This window comes from Crinia signifera, chromosome 3, assembly GCF_055691185.1.
Source record: "Crinia signifera chromosome 3, ASM5569118v1, whole genome shotgun sequence".
NCBI classification, from domain to species: Eukaryota; Metazoa; Chordata; class Amphibia; order Anura; family Myobatrachidae; genus Crinia; species Crinia signifera.
Genome location: NC_139219.1, coordinates 146966018 through 146973267, shown reverse-complemented (window position 1 = coordinate 146973267; position 7250 = coordinate 146966018).

Here is a 7250-nt window from a genome sequence, read left to right as displayed (position 1 = left end):
TTGAAATACTTTTTAATCATTTACAATTTAAATAAGTTTACATATAATCCTCCAAAGCATGAAAGGGTTAACATACGTGTTGCATACTATGTTCTAATTTTGAATGAACATAATATGAGAGCAGGCACTAGCCATCAACCGAGGGCATAGTGACCATGGGTGCAGATGGTGCAGTTGCAATGGGGTCTTCAACAGTTCTTGGGCCCACCTACTTTTGCTAGCCTCTCCTCAGGAATGGATCATAGGGTTGACAGACTGAAGGTTGATATGTATCAAGGACGACACACCTGAAGGTCGACAGGTCACTAAGTCGACATTAATTAGGTCAACAGGAAACTGCTGGGAGGGATGCAGGCGCCCACCCAGGTCTTGAACCTTGCCACTGAAAGTCTAAGTCAGCCAAGATTTGCGAGCAAGGAGGAAATCATTCGATGGTCGCTAACCATCAAATGATTTTGGCATCGCACGCTACCCTGCAGATGGATGTTTATGCAAAACATTGTGGAAGATAAAAAAATACACGTAAAACAAAGAATAGATGGCTGTGCCCTCCAACGGCGCTAATGGCATAATAAACCACAATGTCCCTTTGAAGTGGGAATGCGTTCCTCTTCTCCCAAATATGTGATAGCTGGTGTGTGTGAATAAAATACCATACGTGTGTGAATAAAATACCATACGTTCCTCGGATAGAGCGAACGGTCCTCTTCTCCGTATGTCAAGCTCCTATGGGGTCCACATAAATAGTAGAATGGATAAGTATATGGTGTAAAACCTTTTATTATACAAAACATACACAATGAACTGGAAGGTGAAATTAACAAAATGGCATGTTACTGTAGATGGTGGAGAACCAGATGGTACCTAAGTTCTCATATGCGCATGAGTGTACAGTGGTGATACCCGGGATATGACCGCAGCTCCCTTAATGCATGCGGTAAGTCCAAAAAGTCCAGTGCACCTCCAGAATAGAATCCAAAGAACTCCGAACGCGTTTTCGACCGCTAAGTGCAGTCTTTGTCAAGGAGAGTAATTTTCTGAGGGTCCAGGAGCAACCTTTTAAACCACCCCCATCCAATCAAAATGCAAACATAAGTTACAAACAAGTAGCAATCACAGGGGAAAGACATGGTATCCTGTGCGGCGTAATCGTACTTCTGGTCAGCCCATGATGACTTCCCGAAGGGTGTATATGGATGTCATATTGTGGCGCAGTCCTCCGTTTGAGGATGTTTCTATGTACATCCCTTGGGTGTTGTAAGATGGAGTTTTAGTGACTTCCGCTATGGTGTGGCGGAAGTCATGCATTTTGCGTTCCACAGAGTAGTAGAGTGATGATTTGGGCGTTGTTGATACTGCCAAGTGTGGCGGAAGTTATTTCTAACACATTCCGATCCCATTGAAGAAATGTTTAACGCATATTGTGCAACTTGGTATACAATATAGATATGACATCTAGATGTAAGATATATAAGAACATAATTAGTGATAAAATCCGCAATTGGTTATAATAAACATTACAATAAAAGATTTGTCATAGATGTTTATACAAAAAATGGAAGATAAAATACAAGAAGGATAAAAGGAAAAGAGATAAAAGTAGTAAAGTGCTTATAAAAACCATTTTATCTCAAAATCCAGATTAAGGCCCCCTGGTTTGAGGGCATTGAAGTTGTATATCAACTTCATTTCCTCTTGGGCTAACATAGTAGCAAGATTCCTATTGCGAATATTGTTGGATATCTGTGTGATGCCGAGAAATCTTACTACATGATCTGGAGAACAGTCGTGTTTTATTTTAAAATGGTGTGAAAGTGAGTGAGTCTCCAGACCTTTCCTTATTTTGTTTAGGTGCTCACCAATGCGAATTTTAAAAGGTCTGGATGTACACCCCACGTAAAATAAATGACATGAGCACTCTATGACATAAATAATGTTTTTGCTATGACAAGTGATGAATTCACCAATGGAATACTGACCTGGAAAACGTGCACTGTTTGGGGTAATTAAGGACCAGGGTTGGGAACCACTGATCTACGGTAACATGCCATTTTGTTCATTTCACCTTCCAGTTCATTGTGTATGTTTTGTATAATAAAAGATTTTACACCATATACTTATACATTCTGTTTTGGGGACACACGTTTTGGTGCGGAGGATTCCTTTTAGACCCACATTGGACGGATCTACTATTTATGTGGACCCCATAGGAGTTTGACATACGGAGAAGAGGACCATTCTCTCTATCCAAGGAACGTATGGTATTTTATTCACACACACCAGCTATCACATATTTGGGAGAAGAGGAACGCATTCCCACTTCAAGGGACGTTGTGGTTTATTATACCATTAGCACCGTTGGAGGGCACATCAATCTATTCTTTGTTTTATTGTGGAAGATAAACTTCACTTTTAATCAAGGTCCTTCATAGATATGTAAGACTTATATCAATCGATTGAGAGATGAATGAAGTGCGCACACACAAGTTGCAATTCCAACACACGTCTGCTTTCTCGTTTATTTTGTCCAGGGATATATTTATTATTTATTAACAGTTTCTTATATAGCACATACATGCCCCAGTGGAGCTTACAATCTATATTCCTTACCACATGTACACACACACACCGACATTCTAGGGTTAATTTGTTGGGAGCCAATTAACCTACCAGTATATTTTTGGATTGTGGGAGGAAACCCACGCAAGTACGGGGAGAATATACAAACTCCGCACAGTTAGGGCCATGGTGGGAATTAAACCCATGACCTCAGTGCTGTGAGGCAGTAATGCTAACCATTACACCATCCCTACTGCCCCATATATACATGCATATAGAGTTTCCATACGTCATATTTAGATAAGCAATACATGAGAGAGACTGATTCTTTGTTTCAGGGTCCTGCTCACCCTCCTGCACCCCCTCCTCTTTTGGTGTCTGTTGGTACCAAGACATTCCTATGCTCTGAGACTTTCTTCATGTTATCTTGATCATAAAATGGGGGGGTGTGAGTCTATAATACCCCATTCTTACCAGCCTAAATTCCCGGGTTGAGTCCGGGAACAACCCGGTACTAGCGCTGGTGTGAAAGGTTCCCAGGACAAAATCCCGGGCAAATTTCAACCCTGCTAGGTACCAGGGTTGTTCCCGGGTTCAACCCGGGGACCTGGCTGGTGTGAAAGGTACAGGGTATACTTACCCAGGTTGCCGTGTCCTCGGTGTGCTGTCTGGATGGGAATCCACGCAGGCGGCGGGCGCAAATGACGGGACAGCCGGTGGATGATGATGACGCAGCTCTCCGGCAACAGTGAGGACGCCGGAGAGCTGCGTCATCTTCATCCGCAGCCTGTCCCGTCATTTGCGCAGCCGCCTGTGTGGATCCCTGGCCTGCACGGAGGACCAGCAACCGGGGTGAGTATTCTCCCCACCTCCGCCACCATCCCGCTGCCTGCCCGCCTCCTCCCCACCTCCTGCCGGCCTCCTTCACGCCCCCTTCTCACACCAGAAAATGCAGGGACATTTCTGGTGTGAATGAGTCCAAACCCTGGAATGTCCCTGCTTGTCCCGGGAACTGAATTCCCGGGTTTGTCCCTGCATTTCTGGTGTGAATGGGGTATAACTTTACTGGTTCAGGACTAGAATACAGTGTCAGCATCTATTATAACTTCTAAAAGAAGAGACAAAATGGCTTCTCTCATGATTATTATTTTGTCTCTTTCAACATCCATTCACAAAGCGGCAGGGATATTCGCTGGGAGTGGGCATTCGCACGGCGGGAGGCATTAGAAGGCTTGCTAAGCAGAGATAAAGGGCTGTTTAACATGAAAGGAGGCTAGATGTATGTGAACACATCTTTATATAAAATTTACTGTATATTTGTGTGGGTGTGTATTATATTCTAGAATCAAAAAAAGTCGACACTCACCGATCTAATAAATAATACACTTAATTTACATCCCTTACCTAAACATATGCTATGAGCTCTCAAAACTGGTATATATATATATTATTATGAGAAAAATATTTAGGTTAAGGTTATATGCCAGGAAAAGCCTAGCTTGCAGAATGAACACTGAAAAGATATTTAGGGTTTGCTCAAAACATCTGCCATATCATGCGCTATATGTTACTCTACTTTTTTTTTTTTTTTTTACTGCTCTTCCATCTTTAAGTAATACATTTTTTTTACAGAAATCCAGTAAGAGCTCAGTGCTGGGGAACTTTTCTCAGCCACTTTGGTTTTTTATCAATTAAAAACTGCCACTAGGTGGCATACCTTCTCAGTTTGGTGGACCTAAGAAGGCACACTGAGCTAGTGATTTCAAAGCTTTCTATAGTAGATATGGGCCCATTTATTATTTCAATATTCTCATTCCCATTAGCCACAAATATTAAGTACTGCCGGCATGTATGGTGGAGGTATTACAGCAGATATCTGTAAGCCTTTTTGTCCCGCACGCAGCCGCATTCTTAATGAGATTTTATGGGGGATGTGATGCCTGATGTACCAATTTGTGGAATGCTTCGGGTCCCACAACCACCATCATTCTGAGATGGTGGTGGGCTACGAGTGCCAGCCAGCCAGGGGTGAGCGATGCAAAGACACCCCTCTAGCAGAGCAGATCGCAGTATTTTAGTATTATATTATTATATTTATTTTCATAGTGTTGCATGCTTGGTTCTGGTTTTGAAAACACACAATATGAGAGCATGCAATAGTCACCAACCAGAGGTGAAGCTACCAATGAGTATACCTCCGGGGCCTGCATTCAGTTACACTATGGGGCTGTAGACAGTCAGAAGGCAGTTTGGCCATCACCTGCCCTACATCTGTCCCTCCACACAATCACTGTGTAAAGCACAGTCCATTGAACTGCTCACCCTGCTGGGATGGAATTGACTGTGCGGTCACAGAAGGTGAACCGTACACTGCTGGTGGGGACAAAAAGATATGTCTGCAACACTGCAATGGCTAAAGATATATGGAATACATTTTGTTTTTATTTGTAGTTAATATAATGTATTTCTACATTTCTTTCCACAATGTTATAAAATAAAATGTGAAAAATACACAATATTTTTAGAGCTACTTTACTATTTCACCTGCTCATTTCATCATAGTGAATGTAGGTAAATCAGATAAATCCATCAGGTAAATCAGAAATAACACATTATTGTAGCAATGTAATAACAACCTGGTCATCTCTTCCTTGCCAAAGCATCTCTCCCTCAAACTGCAGCAGTCCATGTTTCCGGCCTCTCATCAGCACTCCTACTAATTTGTTAGAAATAGTCACATAGGTCTTAAACAGCCTCCCAAATGTTACTGTAACCAGTCCATCTTCTCCTGTTACCCCAATCTGCCTTATGACCATACACAATTCTTCCACTTCCTTTCCTAGATGCCTGTGGGCATCTTTGCCCCTCTGTTCAGTGTGGGAGCCAGCTTTTGGCTTGCCATAGTCTGGATGCTGTATGTCCATACATGCGGTGCCAGGTTGGATGACACTGCTGAAAGGGTTCTGTCTCTGGTAGTCCACATGTTCCTTTGCCCAGTTTTGCCACGTTTTCTTTAGATCACCCACTGAGCCGTTGTTTTGCATTCTGCTTTACTGTCCACTATTGTGCATCTCTCTCCAGTCAGTCTCATGTGTCGGCAGATCTGGGATGAACAGACATAATTATACAAATCCATGTTTGAAAATTTCGTAAATGTATTTATGCTAAAATGGAGCAGCATTTTCTTTTGCTATTTTTCTTTAACATATCACCTTTTGTATTGAGAGACATGTTTACCTTTTTTTAAATGAAGGTAGGAAGAAAAAGACAGAAGACTAGAAGGAGGGAGGGTAACTGTATAGTCAACAAATCTCCCAACTTTGAAAAAAACAGGATCAGGACACCCGTGCGTACGAGGACATAAACTCTGAGCCCTCAGGTGTTGCCGATAGATAGAAACTAATCCATAACAACCAGTTCTGTATAACCTCTTAAACACAAGTTTTTCTGATACTAAACCATTCCATTTAGTTATCTATTGCCGTTACCTCGCTGAAATAAATGTTTAACAATAGACCTAATCTTGCCATATGGTGCAGAGTGTGAACAAGAAGATCATTGTTCTAATTGCGCTAACCGATCCAACGCACAGTTCACTGCAAATGTTCTGCTCTCCAGTGCACTGCACACTTATAGGACTTGGGTACTAATCACATTTCAAATCAGTTAAGTTTCTTATTCAATTTTACAAAGAACTGCAACATCCTCCAAATTCAGGAGTCAAGCCCCGTACACACGGGGAAGATATATTGCTCAGCCATATATTGCTATGGTCGCTGATGAAAGGGAACCTCTGCCGGCAGTGCAGAGGTAACCAGCGATTAGAACGGGACTGAAAACGGGAGCGCGCACCCGGCGATTTATTGCCGGGGCACGCTCCCATCACTGGCAATATGGCAATATATCAGCCTGTTATCAAGCTGATATCATGAAGCCCAGTTCGGCTTCATGATATGAGCTTGATAACAGGCTAATTAGTCTTACACCTGCAGAGGCTGATTTAAGCTGTCTAAAGCTGTGTAGACAAGGGGGCGATTTCAGCAAATATCGCTGGCAATATGGTTGCTGAGTGACCATATTGCCAGTGATTTCATGTGCTGTGGGAGATAAATTGCTAGGAGTGCGCTCCCACTCGCTGGTCGCAGGATCATGCTCCTCAGATTATGGCTAAAAATTGCTGGTCGCTGGTGCACAATGCAATGTGCAGCAGCGATTTCTAGTCAAAATGAGGTAGAGACAGAATGAGACAGAATAGCTGGCAATTTTCAGCCAAAATCGCTGGTCGCTGATGAAAACAGTACACTGAGCAATATATTGCTGAGAGATATTGCAAGTACACTGAGCAATATACAGTATTGCTGAGCAATATATTGCTTTTAAGTCAAAATCGCTCAGTGACCAAATCGCACTGTTTGTACGCAGCTTAACTTAGCTCAGTGTCTCAAGGTGCCCATACACGTTACAATTATTGTATACAATATTGTATACAATATCGCATCTCGGTTTTGCGATGAGATCAGATCTAGTACAAAAAGTATGTGCTGCACATACTTTTTGTACTAGATCTCATCTCATCGCAAAGCCAAGATGCAATGAGATGGATATTGTATACAATAATTGTAACGTGTATGGGCACCTTTACTAACTGAGAAAACAGGCAGCAGGCCTGTGTGAGACCCTGTGACTTACTA